Source organism: Corylus avellana, chromosome 7, assembly GCF_965113065.1.
Source record: "Corylus avellana chromosome 7, dhCorAvel1.hap1.2, whole genome shotgun sequence".
NCBI lineage: Eukaryota > Viridiplantae > Streptophyta > Magnoliopsida > Fagales > Betulaceae > Corylus > Corylus avellana.
Genome location: NC_142496.1, coordinates 15,212,990 through 15,238,282, shown reverse-complemented (window position 1 = coordinate 15,238,282; position 25,293 = coordinate 15,212,990). Strand labels below are relative to the sequence as shown.

The window sequence follows — 25,293 nt, the reverse complement described above, 5'->3', positions numbered from 1 at the left end:
TCGACCCTAATGGTCCTAAAAAAAAAAAAAAAAAAACTGCGATCGATCGCAAACTTGTGTGCGATCGATCGCAGCATCAGTAGGTTTTCAAAATTTGGAGACCATTAGGGTCCACATTTGTCGACCCTAATAGTCCTAAAAAAAAAAAAAAAAAAAAAAAACTGCGATCGATTGCAAACTTGTGTGCGATCGATCGCAGCATCAGTAGGTTTTCAAAATTTGGAGATCGATCGCACTTGGAGTGCGATCGATCGTAGCATCAGTAGGTTTTCGAAATTTTGGGATCGATCGCACCAAGTGCGATCGATCGCAGCATCTGTAGGTTTTCGGAAAATTGCGATCGATCGCACTTGGAGTGCGATCGATCGCAGCATCAGTAGGTTTTCGGAAAATTGCGATCGATCGCACTCCAAGTGCGATCGATCGTAGCATCAGTAGGTTTTCTAATGATTTCCAGTTCAAGTGCAACAATTCACACAAATCATCAGTCAGCAAAAAGAGTCACTAATAGAGTAAGATCTTGATGGCTTAAAATATATCATATTTGTAGAGTGACAAATGACAACTAAAACGCCAAACTGCAGTCCATTCTTATCCATGCAACACATATCAATGATGTTAAAAATTAGACTTTTAGTCAGCTCATTATTTATCAACCCACTTAACTTGTCTCAAGAGTCATGGAGAGATGAAGACCACAAGAAATTAGTCAAAATACAACCACCAACTTCTTGTTGAATGTGGACACCGAAATCTCCAAATACAATGTTCCCAGACGCATCTTTAGCATTAGTTTTCTGAATAAAATTCTGCATCAAAAAACAATAACATACTGAATTTTACTCTTCATCTTGGGGAAAAATATAATGAAGAAGTTATAAGATCTATGCAATGCAATGAAATGAACACAGGCAATTTTTCACAGTATTTCATGAAGCCAAAAAAGAACTGCACAATTTAAATCACCTGATCAATTAATAGTATTCAACCCAAAAGCGAAAATATGAATTCCTTACGTAACTCACCTGCCGTGCTCCCTCTGCGACACAAATAACAGCCGAACCCTTTGTCTCAATCAGGTATTTCAGATGACTCAAAACACCATGAGGCCCGTGCAAATTAAAAGATACCTTAGATGTGCATATCAGTAGAATCAGTAACAGCTCACAAAGATAACTATCCAATTAATTGCTAGTAATAAGTACCTCATGAATCAAACATATGTCAATTTGTCCACTAGCTAGGGATGCATGCATAGCTATATATCTACTGCTACGGCCCATCAATTTCACAATGCCAACACCATGATAAGCATTGTGCGCCTAATAAAAAGATTGAGGCCAAAAAAAAAAGTTCACTATGAAGAAACCAACACTAAAAGAATTCAGCAGGAAAACTTATCCGGAGAAACATAACTCCATGCATGGGCAAATAAAATGCACGTAGAGTACCTCTATAAGAAACATTGCATTTATGTTTAAGTACACAACAACATTGTTTGATGAATCAATTAATATATGAAATAATCAAACTAATCTAAATGCCCACAAGAAACATAACTCAAAATGACTAACCTCATCAAAATCATAAAAAATATGTGAGAACTGCCCCATTAACCAAACCTGCCAAGGGAGAAAACTATTAAATATATGTTTTACAATTCATGGGCAACAAAATTCCAAAACCCAAAATAAAGTACTTATCTGCATTCTCTTCCTTGCCAATTCATCCTCATAAGCAATTTGAGTAATCTACCACAATGAACCAATATATAATATCAAAGACAATGAAAATGAAACCCAAAATGATAGAGAAAGAGATACTAAAAATGTGTTTCTTCATGAAATATATTAAAGCGAGAACCTGCTTGGGCGGTTTAACTTTCTTGTACTCTTGTCATCCTGCATACACTTAAAAATAAAATTTAGAAAGATATTATTACTTCCTTCCATTGTTTACTCAAAGTTCTTTAACCTTGATAACCATGTCAAGGGAGATTTACTAACTCAAAAGTTGTTGAACCAAAAATTTTGCGAATATCTTAATATAATATAAACCAAATAAAAAGTACCAACAAATATACATTACCAAACAGATCACGATCAACAAATAGTCAAATACACATTAGCAAATAGAAAGTACCAACAACTATCCAAATACATAGTATCAAAAAATATATCACAAATAGATGCTATCAAAGAGTACATCCTAAATAAAGTTATTCCAAAGCTCCCTCAATTGTTGGCTTCACTTGATGCACCTCCAAGCAAGCTCCCTCCAGACCTAAGAGAATAAAATTTCATATAATGATCAATAAGCTTTTTAACGATTACTTAGTATGTGTGTTTTTGTAAAATTAATGCATAGGTAGAGTTTCACTAACCCTCCAATACGTGACATTAAGAACTCAACAGTGGCTTTTAATTTGTTCGTTTCCTCAACGTTGGCTTGCAAATTCTCTCTGTACTGATGAAGTTCAATTCTAGTCTGTTGAAGCTCGCTTTGAGTATCTTCTTGTCTTTTCCTACACTCATCGTGGTTGTCGAAGTGGGTGAACGCTTGAGATGAAGTTCTTAAAGGGGTAGGAATAAGACCGCATCCCATTCCTCTAACGTGCCCAGCTCGTCGGCCCCCTAGTACTTGTGTGACTATTTCTTGCATTCGGTCATCCGCACTTGTTCCCTCCACATTGCCTTCCTCTAAGGCCTCACTGGTTGTTAATTCTTGCATTTGAAGCTGCACAAGTCATAGTTGGCCTTAGTTTAACATATACTTCATGCAATTTTACTATTCATGTTCTTCACTAATCAACTTAATGATCGGAGCGTAAACAGTTACTTACATATAGACTTTTGCATTTGTCGTTCACAAACTGTTTATCCTTTTTTCTTGTATGGGTAACCTCATATAGTTCAACAGGATTAGGCTTCACTTTTGTTTCTTGTTCCTACACATAATACATATAATCAAAGTTTACACTAAATAACGTTACTTTCATTAAATTATGGTACGAGATACTTACCTTTTTGTAAATGATGTTGACAAATGAACAAGTCCCAGCTGTGTGATTTGTTTCCAATTTGCTTCTGTTTAGGGTATTTCGTTCAGACTTTTTCTATGAAATTTGGAAAGAAAAAAAAAACACAATTATTCATAAAATGTCTTCAAGTGCATGCAAATTATATCAATTTGAATATTCTAATCAGTATAATAATATATATTTACCTTCCATTTACCGTCATCAAATGAGTCACATATTAGGTTTCACTGTTGAGGACCATACCCTGCTGGCACGTTTTCCCTCCCAATAGCCTTAGCCCTGGCAATCCCCTCATCATCGTCTTTATCAATGCCGTCAAAATATTTCTTGTAATGATCCCTATACAAGTTCGAACGAAGCCTAGCATATGCACGACCCAATTTATGTTCAACAGCTTTGATGTGCTCGTATCGTTCCATATTCAGTGCGAAGTTTGACTGATACATAATAGATAAGAAAACAATGGTAAAAAATGTGTCACATTAATTTTCCATACGAAACAAATTATTAAACATTACATTGATATTCATACCTGAACATGAAACAACAACTTGTTCTTTTCTTCAGCTGGGACCTTTTTCCATTCACCGTGATGGAGTTCGCACATGTTACGAATAATCTCCCCAATCTTGCTTGCAAACCATGATGCATTCTCGCCTACAGGTGCCCGGTGTCTATTTGGGATGTTTAGCACTAAGGGACCATGCTTAAGTACGTGGTCACTCAACTTCTTACACTTGGCCTTACCCCTTACACTTCTGACAGACGTGGTAGCTGTTACGCAAAACATGGTAACGTAGTAAGTTATATTTGGAAAAGTATATTGTCAAATGTCTATAACAAACCAAAATAATACAAAAATAACAGTTCATAAATATAAAATTCATGAACTTACAAGATGCAGTAGGGGCGGCTCCCTGTGAATCCAATCCTGCCACTGAGTGAATAGGATTATTCGACTCATACAAAGGATGCCCATCCACTGACTCGAGGAGGAGGGGGGGTGAGGGCGACACTTGCATACCTGTATCACCAAACCCAGAATTGAGAGTCGGACTCTCATGCTCGTCAATAAGGCCCCGACCTTGACCTTGCCCTCGGCCTCGGCCTCGTGCTGCTGGAACACGTTTGCGTCCTGTTGTTGTCATTGTTATGATCAATCTGCTAACAAGTCAAAAACCACAAAATTATATTAGTCAATTTATAACCATATAGCATGTTCAATATTTTTGACAAACATACAATAATCATGCTAGTAAAAAATAAAAAATAAAAACACCACAATATATATATATATATATATATATATATATATATATATATATATATATATATATATATAGATAGAGAGAGAGAGAGAGAGAGAGAGAGAGAGCATCAATTTCATTAAATATGCTAATACACTTTGTACTTACACCAAATTTGAGCTTATGTGTTCAACACATTTCATCATCAGATTCATATTCAGAATCTGTAGCACTGTTACTTGAAGATGATTGTTCGTGTTCAGAGTCCTCTTCGTGTTCAGAGTCTATATCGTTGTCGCTACATAACTCCTCTTCCTCATCAAAGTTTGTATAATGGTCCTCGTCCGGCAAGTTATCGTTGGCAAACATGCTTGCATCAAGTTGAATATATAATTCGTCAATTGCTATTGTCGCATCATCTCTACGTAATTGAGTGGAGGCTTCAACATTCGCTTCACCAACAAAGACCATATTACCCCCAACACATTCACCTTCCTGGTATACATCATCACTGAGTCTTTGGTCATCTTCTGTATTATCTCCCTTTTGTACTGTTGGAATATCATAGATGTCTCTATTGATCCACTTCTGCACCACTTTCCAATTACCACCCAATTTGGGATCATCCAAGTAAAACACTTGCGAAGCTTGACATGCTAAGATGAACGGGTCGGATTCACACCATTTACGAGAAGTATTCACAATCGTGAAGCCTTGGTCCATTCGTACTCCTGTTGCACTCCCAGTGTCCCACCAATCGCACTCAAACAAGTACACGAGATTTTGGCCAGGGTAACGTAACTGTAGAATATTTTTTAACTCACCATAATACTCCGTTATTAAGGTTTCGTCCTCACCTGAAACAGAAACACCACTGTTCTGAGTAGTACGAGTTTCTGCACATTCTTTTCTGTGATACCTAACCACATTCACGATGCAACCTCTATACGATCTAACATGACGATCAGGCCCACATGCAAGATCATATAAGTGTTTTGAGTCATTGGCTACAGTACGCCCACTATTGTATAAACGTTTATGGAACCAACGTTCAAAGTTAGCTTCATGCTTTTTATCAATGTCACGGCCGCCTTCTCTTTTGATCATATTATAATGTTCACTGCATGAAAAATAAACGTATTGGTAAATGATCATCAACCCTACAATTATAACATGTCGTAACAAGTAAAACACAAAGGCCATTACTAAACTTACTCCAAATATGAGGCCGTTTCGTTACAATTGGTAAGCACATACCATCGTGCCCTAGCAAAATAATTAGCATCCAGTGTTACTAATTTAGCTGCTCCTAACGGCCGAACTCGTTAGGAGAACACATCCAAGCGCTGGCTCATTTCTACAACATCAACGTCAACATTTCTCCGTTCACGGTTCCATCTTGTCTCAATCCCCCGAAGGTACCTGGAACAGAAGGTCAAGCTCTCCTCAGCTAAGTAACACTCGACAATAGACCCCTCTGGACGCGCTTTGTTACGCGTCCACTTCTTATATCTTCCAAGTTCTCTTTCGAACGGATACATCCAACGGTTTTGTACGGGACCAGCAAGCTCGGCCTCCCGAGGTAAATGAAGTGCTAGATGGATCATAACATCAAAAAAAGCTGGCGGAAATATTTTTTCCATTTTGCTTAAAATTATTACAATGTCGACTTTCATTTGTTTTAGGATATCAACTTTCAACGTCCGTGCACATAACTGCGTAAAAAATGTACTGAACTCGGTCAATGTTGTTCGTATTTCTGACGTAGAGAAATTTCGAATTGCAACAGGAAGCAAGCGCTGTAAGAAGACATGACAATCGTGGCTTTTCATACCCGAAATTTTACCAGGAAGCTTGTTCACACATCGACCAATGTTAGATGCATACCCGTCAGGAAATTTAACACCTTTCAACCACTCACATAAACTCTTCTTCTCATCTCTTGTCAAGGTGTACTTCGCAAGTGGCATCCTATAAGTTTCACCATTTGGCTGCACATGCAATTCTTTACGTATACCCATCAACTGTAAATCTCTTCGTGCCTTGACTGTGTCCTTGGTCTTCCCATCGATATTCATCAACGTACCTAAGATACTTTCACATATGTTCTTCTCAATATGCATTACATCTAAATTATGACGTAGTTTCAAGCTTGACCAGTAAGGCAACTCAAAGAAAATACTTCTCTTCTTCCAATTCAACATAACATCTGTGTTTTTTCTCTTTCTCCCGCTTGTTTTTCCAAATTGCAAACCCTCAGCATCTCTTAGCTGTTTCAACAATTGACTTTCAGACAATTCTTCAGGTTGCAATCTATGCTCCTCTGTACAATCGAACAAATCTCCTCTTTTGCGCCATGGATGCTCTTGAGGAAGCCACCGACGATGACACATGAAGCACACCTTATGCCCATACTTCAAATACCTGAACGATGTATCCTTATTACATACTGGACATGCAAGCTTTCCAATTGTAGACCACCCAGATAATTTTCCATATGCAGGAAAATCATTTATAGTCCATAGTAATGTCGCATGCAATTGAAATGTCTCTTTCTTTGATGCATCGTACATGCGTATGCCTTCATTCCATAAATCTTTCAAGTCATCAACCAATGGCCGCAAATATACATCAATATTCTTTCCAGGATCTGAAGGCCCTGGGATAATAAGGGGCAACATCAAATTTGGACTCTTCATACACATCCACGGAGGGAGATTGTACACCGTTAACATTACTGCCCATATGCTATATGTTGTACTCATATTACCATATGGGTTGAAACCATCACTTGCTAAGCCAAGCCGCACGTTGCGGGAATCACTTGCAAACCACTCATGTCTTTTATCAAACTCTTTCCATACAATAGAATCGGCGGGGTGTCTGAGAGTATTGCCATCATCTTCTCGACCTTCTTTGTGCCACCGCATTTCCTTGGCCATTTCTTTTGTCATAAACAACCGTTGTAACCTCGATTTTATTGGGAAATACCGTAAGACTTTTTGAGGAATATTACTCTTTCTGCCTTTGCCATCAATCCATCTTGAATTGTTGCACTTTGGGCATACCGCTTTGTCTGCATGTTCTTTCCAAAAAAGCACACAACCATTCTTGCATGCGTGTATCTTATTGTAACCGAATCCCAAGTGTCGCCTAAACTGTATTGCTTCTCTATACGAGCGTGGCAATGTCTCTCCATCTGGGAGGGCCGTCTTTATCAAGTCAATCATCATATCAAACGCCTTGTTACTCATGTTGCAGAACGCCTTTATATGAAGCATCTTCAGTATAAAAGCAATTTGTGTAAATTTCTTGCAGCTTGGATAAAGTTCTCGTAAACCATCTTCCCAAAATTGGTAGAAGGAGCTTGTTTGTTCGTGATTATCAGTTGTGGGGCCCTGTGAAGTAGAGGATTCTCCGATGTTAGCATCAACAAATGTCCTCATACATACATCGTCTAACAATTCTTCAACTGCATCAACCTCCTCCATCATTTCACTTGTATGTGTGTGCATGTTTGTAGAAGTGTTTTCCCTAAAATGATCTTCTTCCCCGTGAAATATCCATCTAGTGTATGTCGGAGTAAATCCATTCATATACAAGTGACCCTTCACCTCGCTAATATGAGAATAATATCGATTTGCACAATCACGGCATGGACACTTTGTCATATCACGTGAATCAACTGATTTAACTGCCATTCCCATGAATTCTTCCACACCTTTTTGAAATCGCTCTGAACATCGAGTTCTTTCCCGCATCCAACTCCTATCCATATTGATGTTCCTATTAAAGGTTATTCGTTACGTACATGTACGCACACAAGGGAATTAGAAGATCAGATTCTTAAGAATTGAATTAATAGAATTAAATGGGAGGTCTGTTCTCAAATATTAAGGGAGGGAAAGTTTAAAAGGAGCATGGGTAATGAGAGAATTCTAGAAGTGGGTTACTAGTTTAGAACAAATATATACGAAATGATGCTAGCTCAATGCGATGTTACCTAACAAAATATTCTAGAAGTGGGTTACTAGTTTAGAACAAATATATACGAAATGATGCTAGCTCAATGCGATGTTACCTAACAAAATATTCTAGAAGTGGGTTACTGGTTTAGAACAAATTTCTATTTGTAATTTATTTACTAGTTTAGCTCAATGACAGTTTTACATTTTTTAGAGAAATGTTAGTGGTCAATAAGTTTTTGATATTTGGCTTATATTCTCTTACACACTCAAAAGATCAACTATTAGACTTATGTAGTCCACCATTGATTTATGTGGAGTCAACATAAGTCCACAAATCTAATATTTGATTTGTAAGATTAAATTGACTAAATATGGGAAGAATGGCAATGCTAGGGCAACGAGAATGGGTTAGGTGTGAAAGAAACCCATCCATGTGGAGCTAGGGACAAGATGAAAAATTGATTTGGAAGTATTTGATTATTGTCGGGAAATGATTATGCGGAGATAGTACACATAACACAACGTGATTTGACCAATTGATTTTTTTGACACGTGACAAATGGCCCACTAACGAAAATACATAGAAAGATTGATTTTAAAGTGTCAAAAAATACAAGGACTAATTTTACCATTTTTAAAAACTCAAAAACACATGGGCCACTTTCGTATTTAACCCTAATTTTAAAGCCTAATATTAGCAATTACATGAGCAAAGTTCCAATAAACTTTACTTTACTTTAATCCATTAATTCATTAAACTTTACTTTAATCCATTAAACTTAACTAATCGGAATCAGAGCAAACTGCGATCGATCGCAGGATTGATCGCAGTACCAGAAACTCAATGTGAGGAACAAAGCAAACTGCGATCGATCGCAGGATCAGAAGCTCAAACTGAGAATCAGAGTACTCTGCGATCGATCGCAGGCCTGATGCGATCGATCGCAGATAGGCGTTTGCAGAACATCTTCCTGCTTCTGTAGACACAAATTTACCAGTTATACATGGTAAATTTGGTGAAGATGGTGGCATTCAGGTGTAGTATATTACAGCCCTTAGCATCTCAAATACACAAGCACAAATACATATCAGTATTTTTTTTTTTTTCTTTATGACTTTTGAAGGGGTTATGGATTGATAGGATCTAAGACAAACTCATGCATATTTTTTTTTTTTTTCAGTTCATATGCTCTTATACACCAGACATTTAGAGGACCTTAAAGTTGCTAGCTTCATTTAAGGGAGCCAATTCTAACATGACATGTAGGACATTTAATTGGAAGACTTCATCTAGAACCTCTATATACATTTAATTGGAAGATAGACAGTGGGGACAATCTTATTTCTCATGAACCAAACAAATTATTTTTGAATTTTAATCGTATTGATTAGGGAAGAAAACAAGAAGAAGAAGAAGTTGTAATGCATATTATGCATTATGTCTAGCTTTCATTTTTCACATTGTACTCTTTTGAAAATCTTCCAATCACCCAATCTAACCTCGAAAAGACATCCAATATTGGAATACGTTAGCACTCAACCTCGGAAAGGTCATCTAACATTGATATAAGTTGGCCGCTTTAAAGTTTCTGCTTCATCTTTGTGAGTTGTAAAAGTTTATTAATATTATTTACTTAAGAAATACTAAAACTACACTCTCATCCCACCAAGTTGATATGACATTTCCATCGATCCTTAATTTTCTTTTCTTTGTTACCAAGGATTTATTGGTTGATGAACACTACCAAGTTAGCCTAAATGGAATGAAAATTGTATAATTTAAATTAAAAAATCAATAATTTTTTACATAAATGAATATCAATAATTTCAAATTTTAAGCACGAAATAACATCCAAGATCTCACAACATTTGTGCAAATTATCACAATCAACCAACCAACCACTATAAGTCCAATAGTCCACTATCTATCTTCCAATTCAATGTATATAGAGGTTCATGAGAAATGAAGCAATATAAGATGGTGTAAAAAAATATAAGATGGTGTAAAAAGCAACAAGTAGACAATCAAACGTACCATCTAGAACCTCTATTAGAGTTTGAATTTACAAGCAATTTCATGAGAAATGAATCAATATTGTGAAACTAATTCATTATTTACCCATTCTTGAGCTATTAGAGTTTGCATTTACAAGCAATTTCATGAGAAATGAAGCAATATTGTGAAACTAATTCATTTGAGAATGGGTAAAGAAATATTGTGAAACTAATTCATTATTAACCCATTCTTGAGCTATTAGAGTTTGAATTTATAAGAATTGTGATAACTTTCTTTACTCATTCTTGCCCCTTTTCTTTACCCATTTCTTCAAATCACAATTCATGGATATTATTGAGTGATTGAGAGGCATTTAAGGTTTGCAAGGATTTAGGAGAAACTCATACCTGAGAGAGCTACAAGAGAGCGTTAAGTTCACTGGAGTGAGAGCTGGCAGTGAGAGAGGTGCGCCGGAAACAGCTGCCGGAGAGAGAGAAACTTGCGTGGAGTGAGTGAGAGAGAGAGAGAGCTCGAGAGAGAGGGAGGGAGAGAGTGAGAGTGAGCTCGAGAGAGTGAGAGAGTGAGATTGAGAGACAGCATGAGAGTGAGAGTGAGAGTGAGAGACAGCGTGAGAGTGGGGAGACGAATGGCGGGAGGTCTTCAGTTGGTGAAAATTTAGTTCCCAAAATTTTAGAACCCCCGCCACTTTTAGTTCTGAAATTTTTTTGTGAACATTTAGACAGATACTACTTTTAGTTCTGAAAATTTAGTTCACAAAAAAAGCTATTGGTAAACTTTTTTGTGCAGCTAAATATTTGGGGTATTTTATTTACAAAAAAAAAAAAAAAAATAGAAAAATATAAATAACTACAGTAGCCTGTCAAACTATCAAATTGTATCAAAAAGTCTACTTATTTTGTTATATTTTTATAATACCCCTATTCTTTTAACAAAGTAAAATCAAATGTACGGTACTTTAGATATTTTAAAAAAATAAACAGTTTATTCCCTGAAGTCAAATTTTGTACCTTTAATTTTACTTTAATACGATATGAAGAAATTTGTAATTTAGGTAAACTACAATGATTAATTATTTATTATTTCTTCCAAAAAACATTTAATAAAAATAACACACGGATATCCTACGTGAATCAATTCTATTGCAATTTACAAGATGATGCAAAAGCAATCCCGAATAAAAAAAAAAAAAAAGATTAAAAAATAATATTTAATAAAATAAAGAATATGGAGTTGGTATTAAAAAATTAGTAGCTAAAATATAGAATTGTGCTTTGACTAGGTAGAATACATCTTACTGCTGAAGATGCTCTTGAAAGTTCATTGTAGCAGTAATAGGAAAATCTTCTATTTTACAGTGTCTATTGGAGCAAGAAAAGTTAACAAAATAGCTAAATTTAACTAAAAAGCTAGTTTAAAAATACTACTGGAGATGCTCTAAATTTTAATATTTTTTAAAATGTGTGTGTGTGTGTTTTATTTTTTTGCTTTGGTTGTAATATAATATAAAATTAAAAGTAGTTTTTAGTATTTTATATATTGAGATATTTTGTTATTGTTTTTAAATTTTTGTTAAAAAAAAATAAAAATTGTGGTGCGATCGATCGCAGTAACAGAATGTTGGAATCCAACTTTCTGTTATTGCGATCGGTCGCACACAAGGTGCGATCGATCGCAGTAATCGAATATTGGATTTCAACATTCTGTTATTACGATCGATCGTACCTTGGGTGCGATCGATCGCAATAACAGATTTTTTATTTTTTTTTTGATTTTCTACGGACTCTTTAGGGTCGACTTTTGTCGACCCTAATACATAAGCATTAGGGTCGACTTTAAAAGTCGACCCTAATGAGGTATCTTCAACGTCCACTTAGAGTGGACGCTATTAGTTATCTATTTTTATTTTTTATTTTTTTTTATTTTACTACGGACTCTTTAGGGTCGACTTTTGTCGACCCTAATACATAAGCATTAGGGTCGACTTTAAAAGTCGATCCTAATGAGGCATCTTCAGCGTCCACTTAGAGTGGACGCTATTAGTTATCTATTTTTATTTTTTATTTTTTTTTTATTTTACTACGGACTCTTTAGGGTCGACTTTTGTCGACCCTAATACATAAGCATTAGGGTCGACTTTAAAAGTCGACCCTAATGAGGTATCTTCAGCGTCCACTTATAGTGGACGCTATTAGTTATCTATTTTTTTTTTTTTTTTTTTTTTTATTTTACTACGGACTCTTTAGGGTCGACTTTTGTCGACCCTAATACATAAGCATTAGGGTCGACTTTAAAAGTCGACCCTAATGAGGTATCTTCAGCGTCCACTTATAGTGGACGCTATTAGTTATCTATTTTTATTTTTTATTTTTTTTTTATTTTACTATGGACTCTTTAGGGTCGACAAAAAGTCGACCCTAATGAGGTATCTTCAGCGTCCACTTATAGTGGACGCTATTAGTTATCTATTTTTTTTTTTTTTTTTTTTTTTATTTTACTATGGACTCTTTAGGGTCGACAAAAAGTCGACCCTAATACATAAGCATTAGGGTCGACTTTAAAAGTCGACCCTAATGAGGTATCTTCAGCGTCTACTTAGAGTGGACGCTATTAGTTATCTATTTTTATTTATTTTTTTTTTTTTGATTTACTACCGATTCTTTAGGGTCGACTTTTGTCGACCCTAATACGTAAGTATTAGGGTCGACTTTAAAAGTCGACCCTAATGAGGTATCTTTAGCGTCCACTTAGAGTGGACGCTATTAGTTATCTATTTTTTTTTTTTATTTTTTTTTTTTTGATTTACTACTGACTCTTTAGGGTCGACTTTTGTCGACCCTAATAACTAACTATTAGGGTCGACGATGAAAGTCGACCCTATTGAGCTTTTATGTGATTTTTTTTTTTTTTTTTTTCAGCTTATAGCGTCCACTTAAGTGGACGCTATTTGTTAATTATTAGGGTCAACTATTATCGACCCTAAAAGTTTTTTTTTTTGCCGCTTAAATTTTTCCCGCCCCTCGGATAATTCCCGCGCGTATATTAGGGTCGACTTATTAGCGTCCACTGTAAAGTGGACGCTAATAGTCCAATTTTCAACCCATTATTAGCGTCCACTAGTAGATGGACGCTAATACGTAACTATTAGGGGCGACTTTGAAAGTCGCCCCTAATAGTTGAGTATTAGGGGCGACTTTTTAGTCGCCCCTAATAAGTCGCCCCTAATGAGCAACTTTCTTGTAGTGCACCAACATCTATTGTCTCTGAGTGATGGAATTTCACAGAAATCAAATAGTTTTTTTTATTCTCAAATTTAAAGTGGAATGTAGGCCGTCTCTTTTTCTATTTGTTGTTGGAATTCCACATAAGAACGAAAACCTTCACTCATATCTATTATCTAGCCTGCAATTTTTCTGATTCTCTCGAAGATCAAGAACCTTTATACTAATTCTCTAAAACCTACTAGTAGAAAATATGTATTTGGATATGAAAAACTTAAAAAAAAAAAAAAAAAAAAAAAATTGTAGAGAAACTGATTGAATGTCAAAGAGGAGCTCTAAATAAATTTGTTATTAGTAATAAACAAAATATAAAGGATAATAAAAGATTTCTTAGAGAAATAGAATTTGGCAGAATAATGTCATCAGCCTTCTCATTGAGCTTAAATAATGAAAGAGTTACAATTACAATCAAACTTTAATCTTATCAAGATAAGAGTGATAAGATAACAATCTAAGAAAACTATTTACAATAGAAGACTTAATAAACTAAAGAAATCTAATTAGAAATAATTACAAGAGAAGAGATATAATACAAACAGATGATATTCTGTTTGTATTTAAAGATAGAAGAGAGGTTGAGAAGGAATAGAAGTCTTATGATGCTGGATCACTACTGAGACTGCGCTCGATCGCACTCGGGTGCTCTCGGATCATAAATCTCTCGGATACTACGATCGATCTTGTGCTCGATACTCTGAAGGCTGCGATCGATCGCAATGTGTTGTTGGAACTTCATTCGCTGTGATAACAGTAGGATCATCAGTTAGCTTAACATGCCCCCTCAAGCAAAAAAGGGATGGAATCACTTTGAGCTTGGATTTGAGAAAGAAAAAAGAAAAAACGTGCTGAAGATAATCCTTTGGTAAAAACATCTGCAATTTGATCTGCTGTAGAGATAAAGGAGATTTTGATATCTTTGTTGAGGACTTTTCCCTGACATAGTGATAGTCAACTTCAATGTGCTTTGTTCTAGCATGGTAAATTCGATTGGTTGCCAAAGATAGGGCACTCACATTGTCACACCAAACAACTGGAGCAATTGGTAGAGAGATGTGAATTGCACGAAAGAGCATTCTTAACTAATATAGTTCAGTTGTAGCAATAGCTAGAGATCGATACTCAACCTCAGTGCTTGATCTAGAGACCACTGGTTGCTTCTTGGCACTCCAAGATACCAAGCAATCACCAAGAAACACAGCAAAACCAGAGGTGGATCTTCTATCATCAGGGCATCCTGCCCAATCGGAGTCACAGAAAGCATTCAGTTGGAGATTAGTCTTGGAGTAAAACAGGCCATGATTAGATGAGCTCTTCAGAAACCATAAGACTCTTTTGATTGCTGACCAGTGAGTGGCTGTGAGATGGTGCATGTGCTGGCAAAGTTGGTTCACTAGGAAAGCTACATCAGGTCTTGTCAAAGTACAATATTGCAGAGCTCCTACTACACTTCTGTATTCAGAGGGATCAAGTAATTCTTCACCATCTAATCTAGAAAGTTGGGAACCAGAGGAACAAGGAGACTTTGCAGGCTTTGCTCCTGTCATGTGAGTTCTGTTGAGAAGCTCAAAAATGTATTTTGATTGGCAGAGAGGAATACCTGCAGGGCCCCGAGTGACCTAAATGCCAAGAAAGAAGCTTAGTGGTCCTAAGTCGTTTACAAGAAATTCCTGCTGCATGAGTTGTACTAAAGATGTAATCAAATCAAGGTGTGTCCCTGTAATGATTATGTCATCTACATAGATTAGCATAAATATTTGAACACTGCCAGATATAAAAATGAATAGAGAGTTATCTATAAGAGATGCAGTGAAACCAATATCCAATAAATAAGTACAAAGTCTTTTGAACCAAGCTCGTAGGGCTTGTTTAAGACCATAAATAGCTTTCTGCAGTCTGCATACTGAGTGAGGATGGTTTTTGTCAACAAAACCCTTTGGCCGTTCCATGTAAACTTCCTCTGATAAGGAACCATTAAGAAAAGCATTAGAGATGTCTAACTGCTTAATCATCCAGTTGAAGTATACTGCTAGTGCTAGGATAACCCAAATAGTGGATGGCTTAATTACTGGACTGAATGTGTCAGTATAATCCACCCTAGAAGTTTGTTCAAATCCCTTAGCAACTAGTCTGGCCTTAAATCTGTCTACCGCACCATCTGACTTTCTCTTAATCTTGTACACCCACTTGTTATGAATCACATGTTGATGTGAAGGCCTAGGACAAAGTGTCCATGTTTTGTTGGAGAAAAGGGCCTCAAATTCCAGAGACATAGCAGCCTGCCACCGTGGGTCAGGAGCAGCTTTACTATAGCATGAAGGTTTAGTTTTAGGTAGAAAAGTATGATAGCCGAGAAGGGGATACCTAGAGTGAAACATTTTGAATTCTGAGAAGTTTTTGGGTTTTTGACTTCCTGTTTTGGACCTAATGGTCATGGGGTGAGATGGGAGAGAAGAGGGTGTCTCAGTTATGGGTTGAGCAATTGGTTCAATAATAGGTTGGGAAAGATGATCTGTAGTTAAGGAGGATGCTACAGTAGATACAGTAGTGTTTGGTTGAGTAATAGGTTCAATGATAGGTTGGAGAAGATTTTATGTATTTGAGGAGGGTGCTGCAGTAGATGCAGTAGTGTTAGTGCTTAACAGTTGAGTTTTAGATCTTGTAGTCATGGGATGGGATGGCATTGGTGCAGTAGGCAAAGTAGGAGTTGGATCTGCAGTATGGGAACAATTTGCATTGGATGACTGCTAAATTGTACGAGGTAGGGTTGGCTGAACTGCAGTATGTGAACAATTTGATGATTCATTAGTAAAAGAAGAAATAGTAGGCAAAGGGAAAGGAGAATCACCTGTGGAGTGTAACCTAGATGGAAAAGTGTGATATAGCAAGATCCTTGGCTGGAAAAGAAGTCTCATCAAACACAACATGTCTTGAAAGATAGGCCTTATTGGTGACCGGATCAAGACATTTGTAACCTGCAAAGTTATAAGCTAAAAAGATGCAAGGTTTAGACCTATAATCTAGTTTGTGAGAATTGTAAGGCCGCAAGAGAGGATAGCACAAGCATCCAAAAACTCTAAGTTTTTGGTAGTCAGGGGTTTTGGTGTAAGGTTTAGAGTATGGAGACATGTTTTGGAGAACAGGTGTAGGCAATCTGTTTATGATGTATACAGCAGTGAGGAAAGAATCTACCCAATAACTATTGGAGAGATGAGAGTGAGCTAACAATGTTAATCCAGTTTCAAGGATATGTCTTAGTTTTCTTTCTGCAAGGCCATTTTGAGGAGAAGTGTATGGATAGCTTTTTCTATGGACAATGCCATTGGTTTTGAGAAAAGATTGGAATTGAAGAGAGGTATATTCACCTCCTCCATCAAATTGGAGTTCTTTAATTGTTGTGGAGAATTGGTTTTCCACAAGCATTTTGAATTTCAGAAATGTGTCATAGGTTTCAGACTTGGTGTGTAAGGGATAAATCCATGTAAACCTTGAGTAATCATCTATAAAGACAATGTAGTATTTATAACCAGTGATTGACATTACTGGAAAAGTCCATATATCAGTGTGAATGAGTTGTAGAGGGGACAAAGATACACTGTTAGAAGTAGAGAAAGGTTGTTTCTTACTTTTGCCCAATTGACATGACTCACAAAGATACTTTTATTGATATTTGAAACTCCAACAGAATTTGAAAATAAAACAGGGAGATTGTTATCTCTAACAATTCGAGTAACTACATCATTAACAGGATGGCCTAACCTAAAGTGCCATATTAAAGAAGAGGTTTTTATTCCTAACAAAGCTATAAAAGACTTGCTGCCCATGTGAGACTTCTTGCAGAATCGTAGAGGCTAGGATACATGCCATTCTCACTCTTCCCTTCCAGTAGGATTGTTTTGGTCTGAAAATCAATGATATAGAAATTAGAGGATGTTAAATCAAAGAAACAATCATTATCATGACAAAATCTTTGAATGGAAACAAGGTTTGCAGCAGATTGTGGATAATGCAAGACATTATTAAGTTTAAAAGTAGAGGTAGAAGATTGAAAAGTTGTAGAACCAGAATTGGCTATAGCAAGAGCTGCTCCATTCCCCACAGCAACAGTTTCGTTGTCTTGGAAGGGTTGCTGGATGTGAAGGTTCTCTAAGTCTTGAGTGATGTGTACATTGGCTGCACTGTCTGCATACCACTGTGGATCTTCATAGGTAGTGTTGGATTAGGCCACCATTGCAGCGAGTTGATGAGGTGGATGTCTCCCTTGGAAGGAATAGTCCATCCTATGGTAGCAATCCAAGGCTTAGTGGTTTACCTTCCCACATATTTGGCATGGAACTCGAGGAGCAGAATTGAGAGATGTCTGGCCTGAGTTTGGTAGTGGTAGTAGCCCAGTAAAGGTATTGTACCTTGGAGCAAGATAAGTGTTGTACCTTGATGCTGCATTGGAATTGTTGTTGTTGAAGAACCTGGCCGCAGGAGGAGATGGTCTAGGGCTGAAATTTCCAGCAACAGGAGAAGGTGATCTGGGGCTGAAGTTTCTTGCTGGAAACTTGGCAGGGTATTGTCCACAGCCTCTGAAGGATTTTTGTCCTCGTTTTTTAGTAAACAAGGCAAAGGTTGAGGTGTCTACTGATGATGCTAGCTGCTGATTCAGTAGTGTTTCATGATTGACAAGCTCCTCTTGAAAATCATCCAGTGAGAGTTGTTTCTCTCTAGTTAGAAGAGAGACAATAGTGACAAAAGTGTTGAAGGAAGGATTGAGGCCATTGAGGAGAAAAGAGATCAGGTCCTCATCGGGAACATGTTTCCCTACTGCAGCTAATTGGTCAGACCATACCTTGGCTGATTGAATATATTCTGAACAGGTCAAGGAGCCTTGATGGAGACTCAGCAATTGTCTTTTGAGATTGGCAATTCGAGACCTAGAATCATTAGCAAACTTTGTTGCTAAAGTGGACCAGACTTGTTTGGAAGTATTAAGTCCATAAACTGTGGACAGAACTTTCTCAAAGAGTGTCAAATTGATCCAACTGAGGAAACATTGATCCTTTTTGTTCCAGGTGGTAAATTCTGGATTAAGAGTTTCCACACCTTTGTCATCTGTGATCAGTTTGGGAGGGTATGGTTCAAATCCATCAACTATGCCTAACAAATCATGGGTGCGCAGGATGGGAAGAAATTGTGTGGTACAATCCAGGTAGTTTGGACCTTCAAGCTTTCCATTGAATTGGGAAAGTGTAGGTGGAGAGAAGCTTGATGCAGAAGAAGATGCCATTAAAAGACAGATTGGTGTATAGTAAAGGTAAGAAGAAGAAGAGAAAGAAATTTGGGACGTGTGCCTACAATAGCTTTGATACCAAAAAAGATTTCTCAGAGAAATAGAATTTGGCGGAATAATCTCATCAGCCTTCTCATTGAGCTTAAATAATGAAAGAGTTACAATTACAATCAAACTTTAATCTTATCAAGATAAGAGTGATAAGATAACTATCTAAGAAAACTATTTACAATAAAAGACTTAATATACTAAAGAAATCTAATTAGAAATAATTACCAGAGAAGAGATATAATACAAACAGATGATATTATGTTTGTATTTAAAGATAGAAGAAAGGTTGAGAAGGAATAGAAGTCTTATGATGCTGGATCGCTACTGAGACTGCGCTCGATCGCACTAGTACCTGCGCTCGATCGCACTCGGGTGCTCTCAGATGATAAATCTCTCGGATACTGCGATCGATCTTATGCTCGATACTCTGAAGGCTGCGATCGATCGCAATGTGTTGTTGGAACTTCATCTGCTGTGATAACAGTAGGATCATCAGTTAGCTTAACAGATAATTTAGGTGGAAAACTTATAAATGAACAAGAAATTCGTCAAAAGAATTAGAAGATATATCTAACTCTATTGTTACAAATATTTATGACCCAAGCCAATGGAAAAATATTGATGCAAGAAATTGCTCCAATTGATATATTAAATTATATAAAAAGACTTTATTCTTTTCCAAATGCATGTATCGCTTATAGAATTTTATTGACAATACCTATCACAATTGTTTCTGTAGAAAGAAGTTTTTCAAAATTAAAATTGACAAAATCCTACCTCAAATCAACAATGTTACAAGAGAAATAAAATGGATTAGCCATATTATGAATTGAAAAACTGATGTTAGAAAATCTTGTTTATAAAAACTTAATCAGTAATTTTGCATCCCAAAAAGCGAGAAGAATGATTTTTAAATAAAATATAATAATAATATTAAAATAAAATTTTTTAAAATTTTTTTTTTACTTAAAACAAAATAAGGCCCTATTTCAAAGTTTCGCCTAAGGTCCCAAAATACATTGGGCCAGCTCTGTTTATGGCCGATCCTATATCTGTTTATCCTGATTTATCTCTTCGACCAGAAGACTTTTATTTTTAGTATATATGATAAGATCAATATTTCCCGCAAGGAAAAAAAGAAAAAAAAAACAGCAACTTATCTGCAATACCAAAATCTAATATCTTAGGCTTCATTTTGTTGTCAAGTAAAATGTTGCTAGCTTTGAGGGCTCGACAATTAAAACTACTTGACAATATTGTAATGTAGCATTATTTTTTTGACATGTTTCTATCTCTTGCATAATGATTTTAGCTTCAGTTCAAGGGGTTTGATCATAACGGGATTGACAACAATAAGCACCAAAAATGGAGATTGTTAATGATCGTTTTGGTTACAAGTACTGCTGCAATTTTCTTCCTCCTAGTGTCGGTGATGTGTTATTTAAGGAAGAGAAATTTCTCTTGTACCTTTTGTATTATAGGTAGGATTTTTATTATTTACTGCTTATTTAACAAAGAATAAAAACAAGAGAGAAAATTTGATGCTTTAAAATATGACGGTGGAAGCAGGTAAAGAAGCAGAAGGAAAAAAGACAACATAGCAGCTGTTGGAAAGTTCAATAGCAATGTTCCTGATCTTCAAGTCTTTAGTTATGCTGATATTGATGAGCCTACAAACAAATTTGCATTTGAAAATAAGCTAGGAGAGGGTGGTTATGGTCCCGTTTACAAGGTAAATTAACTTTTTTTAATTAGTCATAGGTTAATTACAATTAGGCTTTGTATAATTAGTTCATAATTACTATCACTACAAAAATATACTAAAAAATGGGAAGAATTCTAACCCTAAGATAACTGTAATAACAAAACTAATCCTAAATCAGGTGACAAGATAAACCACTTAGCCAATCATCCAACTCGTATTCAGCTAGTTACAAAAGAAGGAAGAAATATTCTGACTGGCTTCTTCATCCTCCAGCCATGTGATCCCCACAAAATTCTTCGGCACATTTTCTTACCACGAGTATTGACTACGAGTGTGTATGTTGCAGGGTATACTAGCAAACGGAGAGGAAATAGCAGTTAAAAAACATTCAAAAGCTTCCACACGGGGATTTGAGGAGTTCAAGAATGAAGTTACACTCGCAGCAAAACTGCAACATGTTAATCTTGTGAGAGTTTTGGGATTTTGCATTGAAAGGAATGAACAAATGCTGACCTATGAGCACATGCCTAACAAAAGCTTGGACTTCTACCTCTTTGGTTAGAATCTTTTTAATTTGCTTATACTTAGTTAATTGAAGAATCATATTTAGGAACACATGCATGTAACAATTTTTTCTTGATGATCTTATTGATGCAGATCTTGCTAGACAATCTCGTTTGGATTGGAGAAAACGAGTTGATATCATCGAAGGGATTACTCAAGGTCATCTATATCTCCAAGAATACTCACGATTTACAATCATTCACCGAGACCTCAAAGCTTGCAACATTTTAGTTGACATCGAAATGAAACCTAAGATTTCAGATTTTGGTATGGCTAAAATTAACATGAAGCAAATACAGGCCGAATTGTTGGAACATGTTAAGTAATTTAAAGCTTGAAGTAGTAATTTAAACATTCCAGTCAAATAATTAATATTGCATAGATGCAGTGGTTCCTCCTGAATTTGTTAAACGAGGTTCGTACTCTACCAAATATGACGTTTATAGCTTTGGAGTTCTACATCTACACATCATAAGTGGGAAGAGGAATGCATGTTGTTATGGTGCGAATGAAAATTTAAACCTCCTAGATTACGTCAGTTGGTTTAATCATGCTTTTTGTCTTTTGTCCTTTTTTGTGTTTTGTGTAATTGCGAATTGAAGTTTGCTGATGATCAACAAGATTGATATATGATGGTTTCATTTATCTAAGGCATATGAGCTGTGGAAATCAGGCAAAGGCATGGAGTTTATGGATCCATCTCTGGATGATACACTTTCATCATCATGTAAACTAATCAGATGCATGCAAATAGCTCTTTTATGCGTTCGGGAAAATGCAGCCGATAGGCCATCCATATTAATTGGAGGTTTCTTGAATGCTAAAAAGTGAAATTGCAGCTCTGACAATTCCGAAAGTGCCAGCTTTTTCTACAAAAAGAAATGAAGAAGAGGAAAATAAATCTGAGTTACCGCTAGAAATTTTTTCTATTAATGATACCACAATCTCGATAATTAAGCATGGAGGTCTTTCTGCAATATAGTTTCAGACAGGGTATTTACATGTCTTTCGAATCATTGTAATGACATTTAATTTGGATTACTTTGCGGAAAGCTTATTATAATAGATCTTCCTGGGATCCTTGGAAGGCAGGAAATAACAACATTTTTGGGCTCGACAGGCAATAAACTTAAGCAAATTGTGGAAATTGCAGAGCATTTACATGATCATAAGCATTTATCTTTCTGAACAGTTACTAGTTTTCAGAAAGATTCATATATGTAAGTGATAAAGCAAAAGAATTAATAGAATCTAGTACACATTGAGTTTCACCAAAAATTATGTAGAAGAGATTGGTTCAGGAAAAATATAAAAGGAAAAACATTAACTACAACGGTACAATGTGTTCCATAAAGGAAACTCTTCGACAATGCAACGGTAACACTGGATCGTATAGGAAAGTTCATAATACAAAGGGAAATATCTTTTCTTGTAGCAGGTCTGCACGTCCATAGTAGCATTAATGCCTTCAACGGTAACTTTAGCATATATAGAAATATTTTCACACATCCACACCTGTAATGGCGCAGCTACACCATATACCATATACCATATGATCTTATCTAGGCCCAATATGGAAAGTTTTCAATGGTACTAAGAGGACGAGTATCCCTCCTTAGCCAACGCTACTGCTGAATTTCAATGATTTTAAATTTGTAAAATAAAAATATGGAAAATGAAATAGACTATGTCAATTTCATTTAAACGTACATGGTGTCACATAAATCAAGATTTCAAATGGGGTGACACCAAATACGTACACAGTTAGATATGCAAAAAAAACAAAAAAAAAGTATGATCCGTGAAATATTGATTTAGGGAAAGAAAGTTTTTTTTTTTTTTTTTGGAGTTTTGATTCTGTTTAGTCGTTCTCTAAGATTTTGTTTATTAGAGCAGTATTCTGTTTAATGGTCCTAATCCTGTCCCCACCAACATAATATTGTGATATACAAACCCTATCAACCACGCACCAACAACCAAAGCTATCATAATCCTATCTCTACCTTTAACAGCACGTTTTCCTAATACTAATTAACCTTATATTCTTATTTTATCTTTTTACTCTTCTGTCAAACCCTAACCATTTCCAACATGGGCTAGCGCCTCACACTACAGGCTAGGATTAAGATATCTGAATATAAAATCTTCTAATTATTTTTTTAATGCTTAGTAAATATCATTATTATTACGAAAAATAAGCAGAAGCATGCAGTACCACAGGAGGTATATTACTAAATTATGCTAATTATTTCGACACGACATGTCATCACGCGAGCTCTAGCTAAGACACGCGTATTCGACTGCCTTTTTTGGTAACATCTGTAAAATTTTCACAATTTTATATGTGGACATGTGAATTCATGGTTCAACAAGTATAATATCATGGGCTTAATTAGTTTTTCAAAAGGTGAGAGCCCCATTCCCATTCAAAAATTCTTTTTTCTATGCTTGTAAAGCAGCAATATTCACACTGCATGATTTTCAAAAACGTTTGTTTATAAAATGTTATTGAGATGGTTTATTGAGGTGTTAAGTATATCACTCTCACTTTATCGTCAATTTGTTAAGCGTATACAAACACCACCCCCTCCCCCCCCCGGCGCCACACGTACGCACATGACACGTTATTTTCTCACCTTTCTACCATCAGGGTGTTAAGTGTATTATCTGACTTACCTGCTGGGTTGTTAGGGTTTTGGTTCATATAGGAGGCAAAAAATAGTTGAACAAAATTTAATTAAAATTATTAAAAAAAATAACAAACGAAATAAATAAAAATAATAATAAAATAAAAAGATGTGATTGTTGTTGACATTAAAGACGGAAAAATGATAAAAAACTAAAAACATGATTTTCTATTGTTGAGAGATAAAGCGGTTATGAAGTTTTTACATTCTCAATGTGGGACACAACACTCACAACAATCTCTCTCTCACTTATGAGTCTCTTCACATTGACCAAACTTCGTCTCACTTGTGAGTCTTTTTACATTTTCAAGAATGTCTCACATAAAGAGTTGCAGATAGAGACAGAACTCTAACCGACGCGTCCAAACACCCGTCCGAGAAAGGTAACCATGGCTCTGATACCATTTATTGGGAGATAAAGCGATTACATTCTCAATGTGGGACATAACACTCACAAGTGCACTCACAACATCCTTAATGTACATTAGGCTGTCTTTAAACTCACAAGACCAAAACATTAGTCTTCAGTCTCCACCTTATCTCTTTTCTAAACCACCTTCGAATCTTTATATATATATATATGAGAAATGTTATACTTACCATTTTTTTTTAAAAAAGTTGGTTTCCTGTATCACCATCTTGAAGAATGATGACACATTTTTCATAATAATAAATTTTATAAGATGATGATACGTAATTTAAGAACTAATATTTGGAGATAAAGTTTTGAAAGTGTAGTATTTTAAAATTAATATATAGTTTATTCATTAAGATTTGCAAATGAAGCTTAAAATTAGAACACAGCGCGCAGGTGCTACCATAAACCTTTCCCTTCCAACATTGTGATATACAGGGGTGGTTCCACCCCTGCATGGCCTTGGGTATTGGTCATGTCTCAATAGGAATAGGATTAATTGTAAGGTACAATTGGGTATTGGTCATGTCTCAAAATAATATATATTTAAAGACAATAAAAATAATAATATATATTTATTAGACACGTTGTATGATCTGGTTGAAGAGGACGCATGCAAGCCGATCAAACGATAATATATATATTTTTTTAATATATAATAATATATAATAAAAATAATAATATATGTTTTTTAGAAAGAGACTCTCTCCAACGTGCAAAAGATGGGAAGAAAAAGCAGATCAAATTAGTAGGGTTTTGATAATCATGCATATACGTAAACTGTAATACCTCATTTTAAATTATCTGATGAAACTTGTGTATCTGCTTTTTAATATTTTTTGGATGAAAATTTTCACCTTTGTCGTCAAAGAATATTGACGAAGGCTGCAGTTTTTATGGGTAGATCTTCATAGATATATCATATGGTTTTTTATACCCGTGACATATATATGGTTTTAAAGACAAATTTGTGTCCTGTGTCCAGAGTACTGTTCGACAAACTGGTTTACGGCTGGGGCGGATGTACGGGTGTATGGGTGTATAAA

General features: G+C 35.8%; 2 pseudogenes; both read left to right on the top strand.

Moving 5' to 3' along the window:
• Positions 1–25,293, top strand: part of LOC148584522 (cysteine-rich receptor-like protein kinase 19) — a 46,267-nt pseudogene that overhangs the window by 8,759 nt on the left and 12,215 nt on the right.
• Positions 20,430–22,127, top strand: LOC132185569 (receptor-like serine/threonine-protein kinase SD1-6; annotated as a pseudogene).